Raw genomic sequence first — 23493 nt, forward strand, 5'->3', positions numbered from 1 at the left:
TTCCTTATTATCCTTACATTAATATTATATTCTTGAAGTAACAGACAATGCTGTTAATTACAGAATTGTTATGTAAATAAAGCAACATGTCTTAAAAAACACAGATGAGCTGCAGAGTCCAGGCTTCTGGTTTGTTAGAGTCACATCTTTAATGGCAAAGAGGATGGAAACAGCTACAGAGGAGATCTGAACTCACCAACATTACTTTGCATTGGAAACTATCAGCCAGGTTCATCAAGGTAAGGTAATAAGGATTCGCTATTAAGGACTCGCAAAACGGGATTCATGTAGGAATCGCAATTGAATTTGCGATTCCCACCGATTCCTTATTTGCGATTAGCTAATTGCTAATCGCAAATAAGGAATGACTCTCCATTCATTCCTATGGCCTAAGACCCATAGGAATGAATGGAGAGTCATTCCTTATTTGCGATTAGCAATTAGCTAATCGCAAATAAGGAAGCGATTTCAAGGGTGCCAGGGGTGTCCAAAGGATACCCTGTAGCACCCCTGAAATGTAATCTACATTGGTGTTGCGCACACACATGTCCAAAAGACATGTGTGTGTGTAACATGCAACTTAGAAAAATGCATTTAAATGCATTTTTCTAAGTTTTCGCTATTTACCACGAGGTTTGACCTCGCGGTAAATAGCGGCCCAAAATTGCGATTTCGCAATTTTAAAATTGTTCATGAATTGCATTTAAGGAATCTCAAATAGAGATTCCTTAAATGCAATTCCTCGCAAATGTGCGAATTCTTTAATAGCGAATTTTGCATTTGGGATGATGAATCCCAAATGCAAAAATTGCACTCGCAAAGGGCCAGATTCTCAGAATCTGGCCCTTTGCGAGCGCAATTAAGCTTGATGAATCTGGCCGTGTGTACCAAGAATTTACTGCACCCTTATTTGGAAGTGTGCGTTTGTGTACTTAACAGCAGATCTATGCCACCCTTCCTGGATATTCAAATGGGATTAGTGCTTAAGCTAGGGAAAACCACATAATGAATAAATAAATATATTCATGAATCAATATATGTTCAGCCCTCGCCTGTGAGTGCAGGTGCTTTTACTTTTGGGACTGGTGATTAGCTAAGGGGCAAGCTTTGAAGACCATCCCTTGCTTTGCAGGGTGAAACAGCACTTGCACCATGGTTTTCAGTAAGTCAGATATATTTCAATTTAATTAATAGGCACACAGCTGCTGTCCATACGTTTTGGTCTACTAACCTTTCTCAAGACAGCTATACAGCTTGCTTACTTTATACAGATTGAATAATCGAGAGCAGAGTGAAGATCCATTTTTGCTATATAACGTTTCCATTCTTTTGTGAACATCGCAAACTAGTTGACTTATAAGTATAACATGGACTTCAACTCTTTCTTAAAATATTTTATTCTGCAAACGAATGGTTGGTCCTTGGATAAATCAATGTATGCTTACTTTAATATTTTATGTAGTTATGACCTACAATAGCTTTGTTTTACTCACAAGATTATTAGCAAGAAGAGGGGACAGGTGTGTTGGGGATCAGCTTAGCCCCAGTTCTACCAGGAATCAGACCTGCAGCCAGATGTACTGAGATGAAGATTAGTTACTGCTATATGGAGTGAAGGCAGGATACCCATATTGAAATGCGCTTGCAGTGCTGGTAGCAGGATGACTGCCCACCAATGCCACTGAGATCCTGTCAGGATGGGAAGAGGCAGCATGCTGACAATCCCCTTCGACGCTGATGACGAGCTCAGCGCGTCATGAAGTACACCTCTCGTACGCTCATGACGAACTGAGCTTGTCATGACCCGCGGGATTTTCGAATCTTCAGCGCACAGCGGGAAAATGCGCTACACCGATGGTGTTAAACAAGTGGAGCATCAAGGTAGGAAGGGAGCACAAAGTTTGGTAGAATGTTTTATTCTTACGTCTATGCATCATACTCAAGCATGATGAGGCCGAGATCTGCAAGGAGATAGTCGACTACTTTGAGCTCAGTGCTCGCCTGGATACTTCACTGTACACACTCTGGGATGGGTTCAAGGCTAACATCAGGGGGGTGATCTCATTCATTGCTATCTCCAGGGAGAGGGAGGCTAGACTGGTGGAGCTGGGCCTGGCAGCCGAGATCAAAGCCTTAGAGAGGAAGGATCAGATGACACCCACTAGGTGCAACAAACAGAAACTAGCAATCCTGTGATGCCAGATGAGGGCACACAGAACTAATAGAGCAGACCACTCCCTCTTAGCCCTGAAACAGAAGTACTATGAAGCGGGAATAAGGTCAGCTACTTGTTGGCTCTCAAACTCCGCCAAATCCAAACTAGAACATATATGGCCAAACTTTGATTCAAGGTCACAGACTTGCCGACCTCTGAAAGGGATAAACAGCGGGCATTCCATGAATACTATCAAATTCTCTACACACAAGATGCTTCCCAAACCCTGATCGATGCAAATCTGTGAATCTGCGACTAGGATCTTATCCATCCCCAACAAATGCAGCTAATCAACACCCCAATCACCCAAGAGGAACCGAGCCAAGTGGTTAGGGCACTGCCACTTGGGAAAACTCTGGGACCCGACGGGCTCCATGTTACTTTCTACAGACTGTTCCTTCTTAGTCTGCAGGTCACCTGTTAACGCTTTTCAATTCCTTTAGCCATTATACGGCCTAATGCCCACTATGGCAGCGGCTGAGATTGCCCTTATACCCAAACCAGGGAAAGATCCTACACAGTGCTATTCCTATCACCCTATAACCCTTCTTAACATCGACGAAAAGATACTCGTGAAGATACTAGCCCCAAGGCTGGGGCACTACTTCCGAGGTCTTTTAGATCCTAATCAGGTGGGGTTCATCCTCAACAGACAGGGTGCAGCAAGATATGCTGGATAGCACACTTGGTTGAAAGACCCACTGCTGCAACATCCCGGCGTGCCTTCTCTTGCTTGATGTTGAGAAGGCATTCAACAGGGTGAACTGGACCTTCCCCCGAGTGGGTCTGGATAAGATAGGCCTGGAACTGGACATAATAGTTAAAATAATTGCCTCCTATGTTGCCCCAATAGCCTCAATTCTAGTCAACAGGCACAATACAGCCTCATCTGTATTTTCAGAGGCCCCGATAAGGGTGCCCACTATTGCCCCTTCTCTTTGCACTAGCAGTCAAGCTTTTAGCCATCACTATCAGGCACACTGCTACGATTGGGGTTGAGCTCAAAAGGCAAGCCTCTTTGTGGATGATCTCTTGCTTACTATCTCTCAACCCACCATCTCTCTACCAGCTGCGTTAACAGCCCTGCCACTTTTGAAGCGGTGTCTGGGTTCAAAGTCAGTATGACCAAGTTCTTTGCACTCAACCTCACCATGCCCAAGCAGTATCACCCCACTTTACAAGGACTTGCGCCATTTCAATGGACCTCTGACATGATTAGATACTTAGGCCTTAATCTAACCCCTATGTTAGCCTCTTGTACACAGGTTAACTGGTCGACTCTCACCTTCACCCCTGGGATTAAGGGGGGCATCTTTCACGCCAAGGCTAAAGAGCCTGAGGGACAGTTCACTACTTTCACAGGGGAGTCTCATCATTTTGCGTTACGCCACTGTGTTCGAGTCAATCAGTCAATCAATCAAAGTGCATTTGTAGAGTGCAACAGCTACCTTGAAGGAGGTGTCCCAGCACTAGTGCAGACTGACAGCGGAGATCAGCATAGAGGTACTACATCTGTGAGAAAAGCAGCGTCTTTAAGGTCTTCCTAAACTCTAGTTCTGACTTGATTAGGCGCATGTGGAGGGGAAAGGCATTCCAGAGTTTGGTTGCCCTAACCAAGAATGACCTTCCCCCTTGACGCTCTTTGGTATATCGTTGCACATGAAGCGGGCACGAATCTTATAGCTCTAAAAGTCAGTGTTGAGGCCTTAAATTCAATCCTGTTGCTCACCAGGCACCAATGTAACCATCTCAGGTGAGGGGAAATATGATGTCGGGAGTCAGAATGCAGCCTTGCTGCTGCATTCTGCACAATCTGTAATCTGGGGACCAGATATGTCGGGAGCTCAATATACAGACTGTTTGCATAGTCCAGCTGGCAGGTAACCAGGGCATGTATGATGATCTTACCGTTTTCCTCAGGCAGATATCATAAAACTTTCCTCAAGGACCGTAACCTTCAGAAGCATGTGGCCAAGACTTGTCGGATGTGCGTAGTAAAAGAAAAAGAAAGATCAGTATCAAACCTGATACCCAAATTTCTCGCAGACTATTTAGGTTTTGGAGAGGGGTTCAATTCTTCCTGCTACCAGAGATTGGATAGTGGTGGTGAGCTCTGATTGAAGAACAAGACCTCAGTCTTATCCACATTCAATTTCGAGCAATTATCATACATCCACGTGGAAATCTGCTTCATGCATTGTTAGACCTGGCATCATTGGCGTGAGTCTTCCTTCAATTTTTTTACTGATTGACTCCTCTGTTTTTGATATGTTTTTGCTGGTTATATGCTTTGGGCACTGTGCCACTGCTATTCAATGCCACAGTGCAAGTGCTCCCCATGTTAAATTGATGTACTAATTGGTGATTCCATGATTGGGTTATTTGATTTACTTGTCAGACTCTAGTACAGTGCATCATGTGTGCCCAGGGCTTGTAAATCAAATGCTGCTGGTGGGCTTGCAGCACTGATTGTGCCACCCACAGAAGCAGCTTGTAAAGTGTGCCTCAGGCCTGCCATTGCAAGGCCTGTGTGCAGTCTGTGACTGCAAAGTCGATTTGGCAAGTGCACCCACTTGCCAGTCCCTAAACCTTCCCTTTACTTCATATCAGACACCCCTATGGTAGGCCCTAGGGCAGGGTGCATTGTAAGTATGAAGTAGGAAATGCCCTGGTGTGTGTAGCAAGTCCTAATAGTGAATTACATCCATTTTCATTTTTCACTATTGCATGGCTACCTGTTCTCCATAGGCTAGAATGGGCAGTTAGATTATTACATTCTCATAATCCTAACTGACTCAGGGAACATGGTAGAAGTTCGAATTTAATATGCCTGAACTCAGAATGATAAAATACATCTTTTAGTGAAGTTGGTTGTAACCTTCTGTCTTTGAAAATACCACTTTTACAAAGTAGGCATTTTCTTGCCTAACTGTCCAGGCCTGCCTCTGCTAAGTTGTGGATTCCTTGTCTGGAGTTTTGATTGACAGGGCTGGGGGATTCCAGGAGGCAGACTGGGCAGCCCAGTGGTGAATAGAGAGATCTGCATCTAGATGGGAGGGAGGAGTTGCACCTGGGAACTGAATAGGGCTGGGTCTTCCCTCTACAATGCTGGCTCCGCCTCCTGTGGTGTGTCTGATGTATCTGCCCTGCACTGTGAAAGGAGAGAAGGAATCATGTCAACAAAGTGCTCCAGGACTGTGCCTTCCCTCCCCTGTGCTGGCTCCACCTTCTGTGGGGCGTCTCATGTCTCTGCCCTGCACTGAGGAAGGAAACAAGGAGTCATGTAAACAAAGTGCTCAGGAACTGGTTTGGACTAGGAAGAGGCCTCACTGCCTTCAGAGAACAAAGGATTTTGGGGTATAAATATTGGGACCCAGTCCCAAGAACTTTAGATCACTTCTGGGTACAAGAAACCTTTTGCCAAGGAGAAGAACCAAAGGAAGCTGCAGGAGTTTGGACTGTTCCTCCGCCAGTGTGCTGTTTGCTGGGCTGGCCTGCAGTGGTTGCTTCATTGCCAAGGGAAAGGAGAAGGAACTTTTAAAGGACTTTTATCATCTGCAAAATATTCTCCAAGGGCTTGAACTGGTGCTTGCCTCCTGCTGAAGTCTCAGGGACAAAAGACTTCACTACCTGCTCCCCCTGTGAATTTCCTTGCTGGGAAGTCTATCTACAGACATTTGCGTGTCGCTGGGTGCTGGAAGCGCGACACATCGAGAGGAAGCGTGTCGCCGCCGGAGCTGAAATCGTCGCATCGCTGGAGAAGCGTTGCCGCCACCGCATCTGCCAGAAAGCGTGTCTTCGTCAAAGCTGCCTGCTGTCTCATTACCAGAGAAGCGTGACGCCATTGAGAGAGTCCTCATCGCATCACCGGAGGAGTGTGTCGCAGGGCCTGTCGCGGCTCTAAAGTAGAGTCGTCGCAAGGCTGCCTGGGTATCTACACATCATCATCGCATCAAGGGTGCCATCTTCTCCCATCGCATTCGGATCATCGCATCGTATCAAAGCGCCATCTTGCGCATTGCAACAGCCCGCAGGCCGAGAATCTACGCATCACCTCCGCACCGGTAAGGATCACGACGCATCCCCTACTCTGCGCAAGCATTGAGGCACGATGCATCCTTTCCCCCGGATCACGGAATGATGCATCTTCCCTTTTGCGAGCCTTTTGTTCACTTTCGGTTACACATCCAGGTACTTTGTTGAGAACTTTGTCGCATTTATCATCAACTTAAACTAAGCAACTTTTATCACCTTTAAGTCAACTTTAAGTATAGTATTGTGAATTTCAGTTGTTTGTGGTCTAAATACTTATTTTTAAAAAACCTGTGGTGTGTCCATCTGTAGTGTTTTCACTGTATTACTGTGTATATTCACAAATGCTTAACACACTGCCTCTGAGATAAGCCTGTCTGGTCGTGCTAAGCTACCAAGGGGGTGAACAGGGGTTATTAAGGAGTGTAATCCCCTCACCCTGACTAGAGGAGAGGGTTCCTATTTGTCACAAGTACCTACCTGTGCCAACTAGAGACCCCCAATTCTAACATGCATTCTTTGAATTTATTGAATGCTGCTGGGGAGTGCTCTTTGAAGGAAAATACCAGCTGCGTTTCATCTGCGTAGGAGACTACTTTCACTCCTCAAGATGAAATAATGTGGCTAAGGGGGTCAAGTAAAGAATATAAAGCACTGGGCTCAAAGTCGAGCCCTGCGGTACTCCGCACACCAAAGATTTTGGTGAGGATGAGTGAGGTTGTAAAAAAGACCTGTTGAGAGCGATCTTCCAGATAGGACCAAAGCCATGAGAGTGCTACTCCCCTCACGCCCAGATGATATAAACGCTCCAGCAGGATCTGATGTGAGACCGGGTTGAAAGCTGCCAATAGGTAAAGTACTATCATGGCTGCATTTCCGCTACCGACAGACTCTCGTACCGATTCGGAAATTTCCAGCAATGCTGTTTCCGTGCTATATCCTACTCGGAAACCCGATTGAGAGTCATAGAGGAGGTTATTCATTTCTGCAAAAGTTGTGGGCTGAGAGGAGTCCTCCTTGCCTGTGAGTATTTCAAAACTTAAGGTCCAGGCATTGAGAATTTAAAGGCACTTGGATTTGATTGGACAGGATATGACCTGTTAGCTTTTTTCTTAACCTCACTCTAAATCTAATATGTCTTGAACTACTCTCTAGGAAGAAGTGAGTAGGGGACACTTTAGGGGCAGCTGGATATTAATCAAGGGCCCCCTTCAATAGCATCCTGATGGCATCCTAAATTGACCTCACAATAAACGGTTATGTTGCACCCATTCTAAGTGGTACAAACCTTCAGAAAAAAACAAGGTAAATATTCATCCTTCCCTTGCTCTTGAAACATTTGGAGCGCTGTCCTGGCTTCTTCCGCAATGTGCTACCCTAAGGACTTGGTTACATCAGCTTGCCTCCTGATGGCCTACCAACCAGAGTTAGTGTCTAATGTGGTGCGTGCAACCACTGTTAAAGAGTGCTATGAAAGAATGGAATGCTTAAGAGCTGAGAGTTCACGAATTGAAAGAGAATTTCCAGCCTGCTGAAAAAGTTCCGAACTGTGCGCCCTCCTGGAGCACCATAAATAAATTGTTACAAGTTGCCCAACTTGTGATCTTCTCCTAGTTGAATGTTTTTGTTAGACCTAGTGAGAGCAGAAGTGGCAGATGCTCCATAGGTAGATTCTGTTTCTATAGACGGAGCACCTCAATCAATCAATCAATAAGCAATCTTATAATGCGCGACTACTCACCTGTGAGGGTCTTAAGGCGTTGGGGGGAGGGTGGTGTGTGGATCTGCAGTTCAGTTGAAGAGCCGAGTGGAGGTCCTTCTTCAATGGCGGCAGTGATGGGATTGCCTGAGGTGCAGAGGCAGGGAGTTCCAGGTCTTGACAGTAAAGTACGAGAAGGATCTTCCTCCAGCCGTGGTCTTGCGGATCCATGGAAATTTGGCCAGGGCTGGTTGGGCAGAGCAGAGATGACTGGTGGGAGCGTAGAAGAAGAGGCGGTGGTTGAGGTATGCGGGTCCCAGGTTGTGGAGGGCTTTGTAGGTGTGCGTGAGGAGCCTGAAGGTGATTCTTTTGTTGACAGGTAACCTCCAAGCAATATTTTTGCTACCAGAGAAAATGTTGATTTCTTTGGCACCAGGACCGAAGGAAACCTGTTGCATCCCTCTGTGGATCAGGCATACAGGTTTGAGGAAGGGAGCTGTCCACAGTGTGCTTCTACACCCACAGTCTGAAGTTGTGAAGACCTAGTCAGATGCAGATCTCTGCATCATCCTTTGAATGCTAGCATCCCTGCATTGCTATATGGCTGTCGGAAGAAACCTTTTAATGGCTTCTGCAATATTGTGGAAACATTGATGGATAAAACCTTCAGCTTTGCCCCACTCATAAACTATATGGCACATAAGAACAAATAAGAGAGCCTTAGAATCTTACACTGATACAGCCCTTCCCTCAGTCCGAGCAGGCTCACTCAGTGATCAGTCCTATGAAAGAATGAACAGATTGTGTCATTTTTACAGGATATTTGCCTTTTCTCAAAGTCAGAAAGAGTGGTCTACCCTGATCAGGTAGTGTTAGAGCTCAGACGCAGCCGGCTTGCTCTCTCATAGTACGACACGCAGATGTCCAACAGGAGGCTTCAATAGTGTTTGCGGGTAGGGTTGGATACAACCCATATAACAGCAGCAAGTGGCAATCAAGTTTGCGCACACTTAACCCGGAGGAAAAACTTGTTTACCGAAGGCTTGAAGCTTTTCTGCATGCACTGATTCCGTCAATGTAGCAATACAGCACCAGGAGGGCAGTGTCTCAGCTCACCCATGAGGATTCGGAAAAGATACCAAACTAGGGTATGTACCTTAGAGTGATTGTCTACTGAGGGAGGGAGCACCCCTAGCACACAGGACAAACAAATGCTGCCGCATAGACCTCACTCTCAGCCCCTCTGCCTGTCCTAAACGTTCCGATGGGCTAAGCTACAATCAACAATATGTAACTGACCCCAGTGCTTAATTTGTAAAACATAGAAATACGAGGGCCCATGTGAGGAGACCACAGCAGCATGCACCACCCTTTGCCTTTGCAGCGCTGCCAATAAAAGTATCAACATAACTAGTAACCATGACACTCTTATAAGTGCGACAATTCAGACTATTCCAGGCACCCAAAACTATATGAATGGCTTGGACGGCAGGTATTAGTGATTTTTTTAATGTCAACAGAATTATCAAACAGTGTTCATTCCAAAATTAGATAGACAGGGCCACCATGTGGCGGACTGTCATAAGTGTTGTTCCGACAATTAAGTGCCGGTGCTGAGCACTGGAAACCACCGGCTCAAATAAAGCACCGACTGACCCTTTCCCATCCCCACCAGTCTTTGAGAGGAACCTGACTGGTATGAGTGAATCTTTCCATAGACAATTCCTACAGCCCACCACTGCAAGAGAGTAGGTATAGAGAAGAGGAGAGGAATCGAGCGTGGAAGGATCAGGTGAAAGACAAAAAATACAGGGGAGGTAGGAGAAGGAAGAAAAAAAAGGAGTAGATGAAGTAGGAAAAATGAGGTGCTGAACAGAGGTAAGGAGAGAAAGAAGGGAAAAGAAGAAATCAACGTTAAATGAGGGAGAAGAAGAAAGAAGGGGAGAATAGAAGGAAAAGCAATGAACAGCAGGGGCAGAAAGGAGGGAGAGAATGAGAAATGGGAGAAGGAGCAAAAGGAGAGGGGGAAGTATAGCAATCGGAGGAAGAGGATAGATAGGACTGATGGAGTGGCCGAGGGAGAAGCATAGGCAGAATGGCCTATTGGTTCCTTTATGAAATGACCTGCAGGTTGGGGGAGCTTCACTGACTTCTCAGGCTCTGTCTGACATGCTAGTGATCTTCCATACCTCGATTCCCTATTAGAGAATAGGCCTGACTCTTCCCCAACCCAACACGCCTGTCATCGCCCACATATGCTTGTAAACCAGTCCTTGTTTATGTGATCTGTCTGAGGTAGTATAGGAGAGTCGGAAGATAAGAAGATAATAAATAGCGTGAGCGAGACGCTTTACTTCCCCTTGATCCTGGCGAACTCACATCATTTCGGTGCTAAGGTCTCTTCAGCTGCGAATGTCAGAAGTGTGTAGAGGACATCCTGTAGGCAGTGTGCTACAAAAAACACTCACTCGCTAAAGGCTAGCAAAAAAGTTTATGAAATAAATTATGCGCTTCAACTAAAAAATATAAAACATACATGTTGTTCTATTAGACCTGAAACAATTATTAGAATATACTGCCACCAACTGTCTTTAAAGAAATTTAAAAAAATACTAAAAGGATTTGCTTGACAGCTTTTTATTTCAGACTCGGTCACCATCCGCTCGGTTAGGTGACTCCTTTTCAGAACCTTGCAATCTAAGATCTTTCTTAACGTGGGCAGCTTAACATTTGGATCATTGTGGTGTTTGTTAGTGTGGGTGGTTATAACCACGAATAATACAAAAGCATTCCTTAAGACGAAAGGTCTTAAACAAGGATGCGTCCTGGCCCCCACACTTTTTACCTTATTTTTATCAGACTTCCCAGAAGCCTTAAATAAGGTAAACTCTCATGCGCCCAAACTAGCTGGGTTCCAGCTGTCAAATCTTCTTTACGCCGACGACGTGGTTCTTCTGAGTAAAACAAAGATTGGCCTGCAAAGAATCATGGACGCTACTGCCGAATACTCAAACAAGAACGAGCTCCTGATAAATACCAAGAAAACCAAAATCTTGGCGGTACGTCCAGGATGGCCAAAGAAGCTGGCATGGGGAAACACATCGCAGCACAAACAGAGGAGTGAGAGGAGTAGTGGGGGCATATCTTGGTGCCTACAAACACCATCAGGCAGCGGGGGCCGCCAGCGTGACCGGCAGCCCCTCTCCCCCCCTCACCCCCCCCGGGTATTTTTGGACCTCGCGTTTCCCGCTTTGCGAGAAACGCATCGCAGCACAAACAGAGGAGCAGCGGGGGCATATCTTGGCGCCTACAAACACCATCAGGCAGCGTGACCGGCAGCCCCTCCCCCCTCACCACCGTCATCACGAGGATTTAACTGACTACGCTCTTCCATGACACGGGACGCGCCGGGCTAAGCCTGAGCAAAGGGCGGGCCGTCTGTGGCCGTCAGGTGCCAAAGGAGGCCGCGGGCTGGGCCACCCCATTTAACTGTTGTTTTAAGGCTCTCAGTCTCAAGGAACCCAGGTATGTGATATTCGCACTCAGTGCCACTTGAAATACATTGCTGTATTAACGCTGCCCCACTGTCTGATCTCAATCAATAATGGAAACCTTTGCTAAAACGAGCAAACGGAAGAGGGTTGTTGGTATCTTAGATGACTTTTTTACAAGAGCGGAATCTGTGATAATACACGAAATACAGGCTACCGAGAGTCGTCTGTCACTAGATCTTGTTCCACTACACCCCGTCTGTCAACTGGGGGGGACTCAGGATTTAACGTCAACAGGGTGTATAACGCCTTCACCTGTGCCTTTAAGCCCCACTATTGTTATTACAAACAATAATTCTTCACCTGCACTTACTAACCAGGACCAAAGTGCACCTGCCAACAACACCAGAGGGACCCTGAGTAAGTTGGCCAGAGGGCAGTTATTGGTTGCCACAGCTGTTGGGGAAAGAAAATCACTGCCAAACCAAACCAATTAAAGCTGAGGCAAAAACATACAGACCCTAATATTGGCACCCCATTTAGCAATGATGTCACTGGAGGTGATGGCCTCGTTACAGTTCGGCGATGCAATTCTACCTCAACCCAGACTGAATAACTGTGGGACCCTAGCCCTAATACTACTGACATGGGAATTGAGATTTTAAATTCCATGTTTGAAGCTTTTGAGTCAAGACTGGGATGGTGTGATGGACATCTTTGTAAAGAAACTTGATGTCCATGGATGTTTATGTCTAAGATAACTAACATAAACAAGGGTGGGGATCAGTCAAATGGTAAAATTATCAGTAATGGCGATCTCAAAACCCAAAGGTCAGAAGACCCCATAGCTCTTTCTCAAGCCTTCGTCTGCCACCAGTGGGACGGAAGGAGCCTCTTTGGTTATACACGACTGTCACCTAGATGGAAGTAGTAGGTCAACACTAAAGGCTGGGACAGGCATTCCTAAGGGGGGGGGGGGGGGGGGATCACTCAGGGCAGACAGCCAAAGCAGGCCCTAGGGCCAGCCAATATTACCACCACGGGGAATAGAGATATTGGGAAATCTGGCTCCCACCGCACCCTAAGGAACAATCCTAACCCAGACGTCCTACACCTCCCCCCAGCCTCCGCCCCATATGTACTTGTCCTAGCAGGCATCCCAGCACTTAGGGAGGGGCAGACAGAGTGCTGGAGCGATCTGCAAAATAAATCGGCAGACTGGCCCCATAAACATAAAAAGTTTGACTTGCGTAGGATGGATGAAATAATCATGGCTAGGCGAGTGGGTTGGGTCGGACCTTCAAATAAATCTATAGAAGGGGACTGCATTGTCCTAAACTTTAGGAGACCCCAGATGGTCCGTCGTTTACTGTCCACTATGGATGAATCATTTAATCCCCCCACCAATATTAGCTCACTTCACCTAGGCTACTTTTATAAGCCACCTCTAATCCCAAATGGAAGTATTGAAACAGCCATGCCCCTTTTTAACGGTTACCATGCTCTTTCTACTCTGGAGCCACAAGATTGACTACTAGATATGGTCCTCAACGCAGGTGCAAATGTCAGGCCACCCATAAATAACCTACCTAGAGCTAATTATACAGAAAAAAGGTCATACCCACTAATAAGTGACAAAGATATTAGCCTGAGCGTTTTGAGCTGGAAGGTGGCAGGTCTACGCTCAAAGCTTGATAATATGGATTGGGTAAATATGATTAGGTCCTACGACATTGTAATGTTTCAGGAAACGTGGGCCACAGAAGAACTATTTATTGAGGTCTTTCATTGTTTTAGCGTACCATCCCAAGTTCCTAGGATTAGGAGACCCTCTGGAGGTCTCTTCCTGGGAATTAATGTGGCCGCTGGTGGTAGAGTTGAGGTAATTCCATCAGACAGTCTAGACTATCAAGCAGTTTTGTACAAAAGAGGGATTCATTTCCATCTGATTAACTTTTATAACAAAGATTTTCAGTCAGTCCCAAATAAGAGCTTCATAAAGCTCTTTGATTTTATATCGGTACTGGATAACCATTCTTTTAATGGGGATTCACTGGGCCTTATCCTGGGCGGAGATTTTAATGCCAAACTTTCGGAAATAGACTCTGAAACTGAGTTAGCCTATCACAGCCGATCATTATGTAGAGGTAGAGAATTATCCAGATTCATAGCATCACACAACATGTCTAACGTTATGGATCTGGGAAGGGGGTACTAAGAACAATTGTCCGACCTATAGGGGAAGGGGCTGTAGCACCACCATAGAATTTATTTTTGTATTTATTTATTTATTTATTGACATTTGTAGAGCGCGGCGAATACCCGTGGGCGTCTCGGCGCTAGTTAAGGGATGGATCAGCAACTGGGGTAAAGAAGATATACAAGGCTATTGGTCAAATATCCACTAATAGAATATCAACTGGCAGCCGCTGAGGTGGTGCCATCCGATTTCAGTGATCACAACCCAATTACAATAGTGATACTTACCGCCCAAAGGCCAACCTTCCAGATTGAATGTGGGGCCACAAATCTAACAGTGCATCGGACAACTTAAGACTATGTTGGAGGGGGCTCGACAATTCTAAAATCTAAAATCTTTAGTAAACTAGTAAGGAATAACTTGCCATTGATAGAGTCTTGCCACTCACTCGACCATTCACCAGGGATTTTGGGAAGATCTGTCAGACGATCAAGACCTTTCTTTCCAAGCCCTCTATAGAAATGGCAATTAACCCTAGATGGTCTAATAAGGAGTGCTCTTTAGCTAACAGGAAGTTGCGCAGTGCCCTCTATGCTATTCCAAGGTGCCCGTCAGAGGTTAAACTGGCCAGGAAAATCTACAAGAAGGTAACTAACGATAGGAAGAAGGAGCTTTTGATAGATAAATGGGACAAATTAACTGAGGCCGCTACCCTGAAGAAGGGCAGTAACTTCTGGGCAGCGGTCCGTGACGTCCAATCTACTGGTCAATCAGCATCGCCCATCGGCTGCAATATAGCCAGTGAGGCATGGGTGGAACACTTCTCGGGTATTTATACTCCTCCGCCCCTACATGATGAAATTTTCAAACCTGGTAGTCCAGTCCCCATAGATATAAATATCTCTGAAGTAACGGAAGCTATGTATCAGAGCTTAGGCAATAAGGCCCCGGGCCCGGATGGGCTCCCAATTGATTTGATTAAGTCAAACTCGGTATTTTGGGCCCCCTTACTCTTGAACGTTTTTATCAATCTAACCCAGACCACTATACCTACGACCTGGGCAAGAAGCATTATAGTGCCAATTTTTAAGAAGGGAGATGGATCGCTCCCATGTAATTACAGGCTGATCTCTCTCATAGATAATACCCTTAAAACTTTAGGGAGAGTCCTATATAATCAGGCCCGGACTGGCAATGCCGGGCACCGGGCAAACCCCCGGTCGGCTGCCAGGGGTGGGGGCCGGTTTTTGTGCCGGAGGCCGGTTTTGTTGCTGGGTGGGGCGGGGGCCGATTTTTTGTAGTGCGCTCAGTAAAGTGGTCACTGCTCATTGCTGCGCTGGCTGCAGCAATGAGCATTCATTATTAGATCTGCTGCTGGGGGACGTTCATTGCTGCAGCCAGCGCAGCAATGAGCAGTGACCACTACTGAGCGCAGTACAAAGCCTGCGGGCCAGCCGGCACGGCATTCACGTGACGTGGTGGAGTCACGTGAATGCAACTACAGTGTGCGCGCCACTTCACGTCCAGTGCAGGCCCTGTGTCTGTTAAGGAGCCGAGCCTGCAGAGGCAGGCAGCCTGTCGCACCAGGCTCTCCCTAGTCTGCCAACCTGCTGCTCCTCGCGACCTGCAAAGAAGACAACAGGACTTATGTACTGGCTCCCTACGCCCTAGTGACCCGGCCCTCCGTCTCCTCGGGGTCCCACAAGCAACGGCCCGCTCCACGATCACACTACACGTGCAATCCTCCGTTGGCTACAGCTCTCCCCCCCCTTCCTCCTCACCCCCCTCCTGACATCTCCCGCCACAAGCTTCCACCATGTCCTCCTGCACTTCACCCACCCCGGGATCCTCATCGATCACTGCAGACTAGAAAAGACACCACAGTAGCGGATGCTGGCCACCGGCCGCCTAGGGGCCCCTCCACCGTGATTACTGGCCTGCCCGCTCTTTTGTTGCAACAGGTTTGATGTGGCATATTTGAGATTTTGTATTTATTTCAACATGGTGTTCAGTTTTCTTTTAAGCTGCACAGTCGAACGTTTTACTTTCTTACATACACTTTGTGTTCTTGGCTTTCTTTGGGCACATTGGCTTATCTTTGTTATTATCACCTTGTATTTTAGGCTAGCCCTTCCTTGATCACGCCAACATTTTGTAACCTAATTTCTCAATATGGCTATCAAAATATTTTTACTACAGATGCTGAATCGAATAGGCTTCATACTATTTATTTTTTCGAACCGCGGTCCATGCACCATTTCTACATTCTATATGAGGTGTGGGTGCTTGATGGCTAAATGCACAATGACACATTTTTATTTTGTGTTTACTTTTCGTATCACATTACATTTTAAAGTCTTTTTACAGATTGTGTTTCTACGCAACTGCTCATTGTTAGTGTACTCCTTGCAGGTGTTAAGACACTGTTTTGCGTTTTGTTATTTACATTTATTTTTGCAAGCAATGTGTTTTGCATAGTGCCGTCTTACCACTTTTCACAGATACCTTTAAAAACCTGTGCCGCCTGTACCATGTACGTTCTCTGAACTGAGTGACCTTCTGTGGTCTAAAGTCAATCACAGATACTCCAATGGCAGCATGAGAAAAGTACCTTTAGAAAGGCTGTTTTCTCTGCATAGCAATATTTTTACTTTTTCTGGCACGTATGTTTAGTATTCATCCAAGTCATGGGAATGTTTGTCCTAATCTGTTATTGTATTTCCCTAAATTACTGAATCTCATTTCAAAGGTCACAACCTGTCCTAATTTGAAAGTCAAATCCTGCAATCTAGCAATACGTAATCTCATCCCACCAGCCATCTCCATGAACTTGCGTACGGTCCTACCCTCCCCCCAAATGATCACACCTAACTTCAGCTAATTTAATCCACTGACCTACTGCAAAGGAAAGGTGTGATTATTGAAAAAGGTTGTTTGTTCGGGTGAAATACACTTATATAGAATAGACCATGGTTCATCACCAGTGAAGCAGCCCCCATCAAAAAATAGAGAGACAAATCAGTAGTAAAAAGTTATTACAACTTAGTTGATTGATGCCCGGTACGTTCTGTACTGATTGCCCCTCCTGGTAAGGATGAGGACATTACCCCAAAGTCTGACTGAGAAGACCACACTCACTGGATAGGGAAATATGAGCCACAGTCCTCTGAATCAGCCAGCCTCCTGAAAGAACAAAGAGTCTAGTGCAGAGACTACACCAGCAGAGGCAATCACTTGTCTCCTACTACCAGACAGTGTGAAAGGTCAGGTTTCTGAAAAAGGGAAGAAAAACACAAGGATAGCTGCATTTAACTGAATCCCAAGCTTGGTAATCAAAAGAACCAGACTGAAGAAGTGGAACAGAGACCCCAACGTGAATCACAGTGCTTCAACAGTCCTCTAGAAGGATAGGGACCTGGGGCTGCCAGCTGCAGAAATGCAAGGTGAGGATACAGAAGACAGCACCTGGTTACAGACCAACACAAATAGAGCAGATCAGGGAGCTGTGCTCTGGATAGTGTCTTGGCAAAGCATTTCACTTTAAATAAACGCAGGCCGAAAGAGTAAGCCAGAACCTTGCCCTGGCGTTAGATCCCGAAGAAAACAACCCGGATAGTGCACACATGAGCACTTTTAGAAAGGCATATGTATTGCAGCTGCAGCACATCTCCTGCATAAGCTCACTTGGATGACTCATTGTTTAAATAAGCACTAGGGGGCACAAACGCCTTCTCGAATGCATACATTTGGTGCATGTAAATATTCAGGTGATAGAAGGTCATTGGAATAGATCAGGGATCCATACTGGCATCAATATGTCTGATTTAGCAACAAAGGGGAAATCCTCTCAAAAACTGAAGTACAGAGAATAATAAACAGACACTAGGCTATGCAATATGCTGCCACACCTGGCCAGACCACGGTCCATAAGGCAACCAATCTGTCAGTTATTAAGAAAGAGTTGCAGCTGTTGATTCATAGCATTGATTCATATCATTCTGCCTCTAAAGATGCTGGATTTCAGCACACTGGCAGCAAGCAGAGAGTCAGTGATGCTTTATTGTAAGAGTCTGTGGATGTTTCTACCAAAGCCAGGAGAGACTACCAGAAAAATAAGTAGGCTTTCTTCATATCTCTGAAATCTTGGTTGAAGGCAACCCGTACTCAGCTATGTTAAAGACAGGCAGCTGTGGGGAGTGTTGATAATAAGTATGTTCTGGCACTTGTGTTGCATGAACCTAGTTGAGAAGCATTGGAGTACTGCTAATAGGTGAGAGTAGGTGGAGCGATACAGGTGTATATAGGTTAGTAGGCAACTGGTAATTCTATTGTGTGGGGAAATGCTTCTTATCATAATGAGGATTCAGATTTTTACTGAATTGCAGGAGTAGTGGAACAGTACTGATGTCAATGAAGATCTTGTTACAGATTCTCAGGACACATTTAGAAATGGTCTGCCTTTAGATTTTGCCTTCTTGTACTTTTATGTCTAGAGTCTAGTGACGCCCAGGGCCGGACTGGCAATGCCGGGCACCGGGCAAATCAGACATTATGGTGCACACTTGTCTGCCATGGGCATGAATCTCTATTTGCTACAGTTACTGGAAGCTGTGGGGTACGCTCTGGTGTCAGGTGGTGGTCAACAATATTGGGGCACACTAGGAACTCAGTAGGGGAAACATATTGCAGAGGGCATAGGCTGAAAAACTTTCAATGGGGGTGTTTTCCTGAGCGGTGGTTTGCAAAGAGGTTTTCATCATTGTTTGAGTCCGTTTTATTGCTCTTGTCCCCCCGAAGCCGTTTGAAAGTGGGGGTTGGAGAGAGTTTATACTTGCAGAAGGCAGGGAGTTGAAGGTTTTACAGTTTTAAAAAGCAAAGTTAGTTTGTTAGGTTTAGGATGGAGAGTACAGATGCAGGGACAAGGCAAGTTAAGGGAAGTGTGGGGAGTAAAATTAAGGGTGGTGGTAGGACGACCAACCAATCCCAGCATTGCTGGGATTGGTTGGATGCTGATATGAGCCTTGGCTCTCTGTTTGGGTGAGCAGTCCTGGAAGCTAATGAGGTAGCACAGCAGGTTAGGTGCTTGCAGCAGAGATATGTGTTTAACCCGTAGGTCCCAGTCTCAAATCTTGGCAGTTCCAACTAATCTTGCTTTTGTTTCAAAGTCGATGTATTTAGTATCACGATAGGCGTCTACATATTACCTGCCTCACTGTAAACAATCTTGAGTCATATCCTGGGCTGGCAACAGACTGTGCATACAACTCATTTCTCATTATAGCACAGGCATAGAGTGAAAAGGGTGCAAAGTTTATGCTGCTGTTGTGCACAATTCAACAATTGTGAAGTCATTATTATTTTGTTTTTTACAGTAATCATTTACTTTTTAAACAGGTGGCCCTGCTGAAGGTTTTTAGATGATCTGAAATGTGAAGGGTTGATAGGCACAGCCCGCTTCTGCAGAGGTTAAAATAATCAACATTTACAACTTCTGTGTGTGTTTTCTTCATGAAATATCAGTAGTCCCTACAGATTCTAATGCTTCCCATCGTGATGCTGAAGTCATGTTAGCACAGTCCGGCCGCGCTAATGGGTGCGTGTGTGAATTCTGATTGTATTGTTGTAAATGCTTCCTTTTACAGTCAGTCTGATTCTGTAACTCTTAGCTGGTGCCGCGGAAATGTTAATTAAAATTGGTTAAAAGGCAGCACCTGAGATCTGTGCTGGTGCCTCTCAGCCTTCTTAGTCGGTCCCACGTGGACAGAGGCTGCCTGGTCAGGCGCAGTGATGCGTGGATTAATTGATTGTGATTCCTGCAAGGCACCTCACACCAAGGAGCTGTGCATTTAATCAGCCAGCATGCGCGCTCCATCTGTTACAAATGCCGGTATCTCAAATAGGTGGCAAACACATTATTTTTGATTGGGCCTGGGCCGGGTGGTTCAGCTGAGCCCTGCATCTGTTTTTGCTCCAGCCTCCACTGACTGTAACACGTAGTTTCACAGCCTGGCGCGTGGTAAATATGACTAATACAGGATCTGTTATATATTCAATTTAGAGCGTCACTTACTGCCTGACTGACACCATGTTACAGCTCCACTCTGCTCATTGCTCTCTCAGGCTGCACAGAGCAGCGCCGCTCAGCTCTGAGCATGATCCATGTTATTTACTATTGTCTCATGTGCTTGAACTATACGTAGGAGTCAGACACATCCTGCTTTCCGTTTAATTCTGGTCAGGTGATGTCCAACTTTCGAACCAACAGTACATTATATTTAATTACAGCATAACTGCTCTGCCTGAGCCTGTACACTGCTCTCAGGACGCGCTAATGCCCCAGACCTCCACTCGGCTGACACAATGAGTGCAGTCCATACATTATTATTTATTAGCACTAAAGGTCTAAAATATTATTCCAGCCTGACTAACCCTGTAGCACACTGACTTAGTAATGTGATTATAATTAGCAGCTGAGATTCTCGCTGGTGCCTCTCAGCCTGCTTGGTCAGGTCTTACATCTGCCAGAGCCTGGATGGACTATTTGTCGATTGTTAGTGCCTTTTCATTTCTGGTGGTTCACAACAGTTTCAAGATCTTCTTAGAGTTTCTTGTTGCTCAAATGAGTGTAATTTCTCATATTGATATGTTTGCTTGGTCTCCATTGTTTGATCTTGCTCGCGAGAGAGTGTCACCCATAGTCGTTGAAATGTCACTCATAATTTCACAGAAGTTATGAAAATGTCACACATAGCAATCCGAAACTTTGGCAGCTATGATTTACTCACTAGTGAGCTGTACTGCTGCATCTGCTCCTTCTCACTGTCTCCTTGGTCCGTGGGGGGAAAAATCTCAGTGCTGGATAAATAATGCAGCAGCAGTTTCAGGGCCATTTTAGGAGGTGGTGACTGCTGAGACAAGGTTAGATAAGGCCTTGTTGGCCTCAGATTCCTCCACATTAAAATCTGTTTTCATCTGCTTTATTACATCAAAAAAAGGCAATTTTTGTTGGCTCTTAGGGCTCAGTGCACTTTACCACCACTAACCAGTGCTAAAGTGCTTGCGCTCTTTCCTTTCAAACATGGTAAAATTGGCTTACACCAAATTGGCAATTTTAATTTACTTGTAAGTCACTAGAAATGTGGTTCTACATGTACCCAGGGTCTGTACATTGAATGCTGCTAGTGGGCCTGCAACACTTATTGTGCCACCCACTTAAGTAGGCTATTTAAAGATGTGTCATGTCAAGGCCAGGGCCTTTGTGCTAATTTTTCATGCTTTCTGGCCAGGGTGCCATTTGAGACATTTCCTTTACTTCTGTCAGCCTGGGTGCTTATGTGTGACATTTCCATGCTTTCTGGCCTGGGTGCTTAATTATGTGTGCTATTTCCATACTTTCTGGCCTCAGTGACCTGGAGGCTCATGTGTGACATTTCCATGCTTACTGGCCTGGGTGCTTATGTGTGACGTTTGCATGCTTACTGCCCTGGTGGTGGGACGAGGCCTGAGTCAGTGCCTAGGTGCTTATGTGTGACATTTCCACAGTATTCTGGCCTCAGACAGTGGCCTGTGGCCTGTGTGCTCATGTGTGACATCACATGTCAGTGCTTAATGTGTGATAACATGAGGGACAATTTACTATGCTTTAAAAGTTAATACAATCTAATATGTAATGAAAAATGTGTTGAAAAATGCTTTGTTTTGGCCTTTCTGTCTCTTAAATTTTCTTGGGGGGGGACAAGTTCAACCCCCCAAACTTCCCCTAGTAGTGGTTGCTCACTGCACTTGATCACTACACACCATGGGGGGGTGGGGGGGGGCTGGTCTCACTTTTACTTTGTTCTCTCTGATTCACTACTTGTGTCTATATTTTGTGCGCTCTGAAAGAACGTGTATGGGTACATATGACTGGGTGGGTAACCTGGTGCTCTTTAAGGTCATCATCTACTATGGATACAATTGAGTATGTAATGAAAAATGAGCTGTAAAAATCACCATTTTGGGCTGTCATTTTACAAAATTTTCGTGGGGGGAGAACCCCCCCAAACCCCCCTAGTAGCGGTCGGGCTCGCTCGCTACGCTCGATGCGCGCCAGACGGGGCTGGTCTTCAGAAATTTGCCAGGGCTGCTTTCAGTCTGGCCCTGTATATAATAAAATCCTGGAATGGACAGAGGCAAATGCTATTCTGGATCCATGCCAGCTGGGATTTAGGGGTAAGATAGGAACAGTTGAACAATGTCTCAATTTAAATTTACTTCTAGGAAAATACAACATTGCTAGTAGGGCCCCCATCTATATGGCTTTCATGGACTTTTCTACAGCTATTGACCTAGTTAATAGGTCGAAGCTGTGGGCTATCCTTGTGGCTGGTGGGTTGGACGCAGCATTGGTAAAATTCCTAGCCTACCTACACCGTGATCTTCAAGCCTAAGTAAGGATAGGGAAGGGTGGTGAGGTTTCAGGGACCATTAATATCGGCAGGGGTGTCAGACAGGGGTGCGTGTTGGCACCCCTGCTTTTTATCATATATATAAATGGGCTCAATTCTTCCCTGAAAATGGCTACCAATGACGTCCCATATGTTGGAAAAGAGCCTATCCCGGTACTTCTCTACGTGGATGACGCTGTTCTGATAGGTCGTACCCCTAATTCCCTGCGTCTTCTTGTGCAAAGTTTTAATCATTACATGAAGGAATTAGACCTCCGGGTAAATTTGAAAAAATCCTTTCTTATGAGCAGTGGGCCAGGGAAGCACGACATGGGATCCCTAACAATAGACGGTCAAAAACTGACCTCTGTAAATCTTTTGTTTATCTAGGGTTGGCCTTTGCTGCGAACGGCTCCTGGAGTGGGCATATCACTCACGCCAGGAGCAAGTTCTCAAAGGCCCCCAATTAAATTTTAAGTTTAGCCCGCCCTCAGAGCACGGGTGCCCTCGCAGCAATCCAGAAAATATATAAATTACAATGTGCACCGGAGGCAACATACGGCGCAGAGATTTGGGGAACTGCTAATTGTTCAGCAATACAGCTAGAAGAGAACAGGTTTTGCAGGAAATTGGTGTGCACCCCTATCTCTACTCCCCAATACATATGTCACAAGGAGCTTAACATTGATTTTATAATCGACTTCATTCGAGCACGCCCGGCACTTATGTGGGTCTCAGTGTGGAAGAATGAGGCAGCACTTCTGACACAACAGATTATAAAGGATTGTCTTCAGTGCGACAAAGGCCTCGAAATCCCACTGCTAAGCGGTGTCACTTCCAGTTTGCGTAGCATAAATAGAGAAAGTCTTTTCCTGGATCCCACTCCGGTCGTATCTGTCTCAAAAAAGGAAATTCAGGACGCTTTTTATCAACTTTATAACAACGAGCGGTTAGTGGTGGAGTCCAGGAAAACCATGGTGTACAACTACTTGGCCATAGAACAGTATAGTCTTCCGCTTCACCTGTATCTGACCCTCTCAATGAGTAGCTGGGAAAGGAGTGTCCTGTTGCGATTCAGGGCAGGTACAATTCGATTTGCACTCTGTTTCCTATAGGCTTCAATATAAATGGAAATCATATTTTGTGTCCGTGTGACGATCGGAGTGAGCAAACCACTTTATATTTCTTTGTACATATTACTGTATATATTCTAAACAGCTGCTTTACCCATACTTTAACAAGCGAAGACCAATTAGTCTGGAGCAAGCATATTGTCACATGTTAGACCTAGTCAATGTTGATTTGATTTTTCGCACAGGCACTTTTCTTACAAGGGCTATAAGGGCCCGTAGGTCAATGCTGGTTCCCTGACCCCCATGAAATTTGTCCACTGCTCTATTTTATTAATTGTATCCATTGTTTGTCGACTG

The 23493-nt window shown here is 45.6% G+C and overlaps 1 protein-coding gene across 2 annotated transcripts in view; it reads right to left on the reverse strand.

Moving 5' to 3' along the window:
• Positions 1-23493, reverse strand: part of LOC147658893 (prostatic acid phosphatase-like) — a 300334-nt gene that overhangs the window by 185372 nt on the left and 91469 nt on the right. The window lies entirely within an intron of this gene.

Source organism: Lissotriton vulgaris, unplaced genomic scaffold (genome assembly GCF_964263255.1).
Source record: "Lissotriton vulgaris unplaced genomic scaffold, aLisVul1.2 SCAFFOLD_1219, whole genome shotgun sequence".
Lineage (NCBI taxonomy): Eukaryota > Metazoa > Chordata > Amphibia > Caudata > Salamandridae > Lissotriton > Lissotriton vulgaris.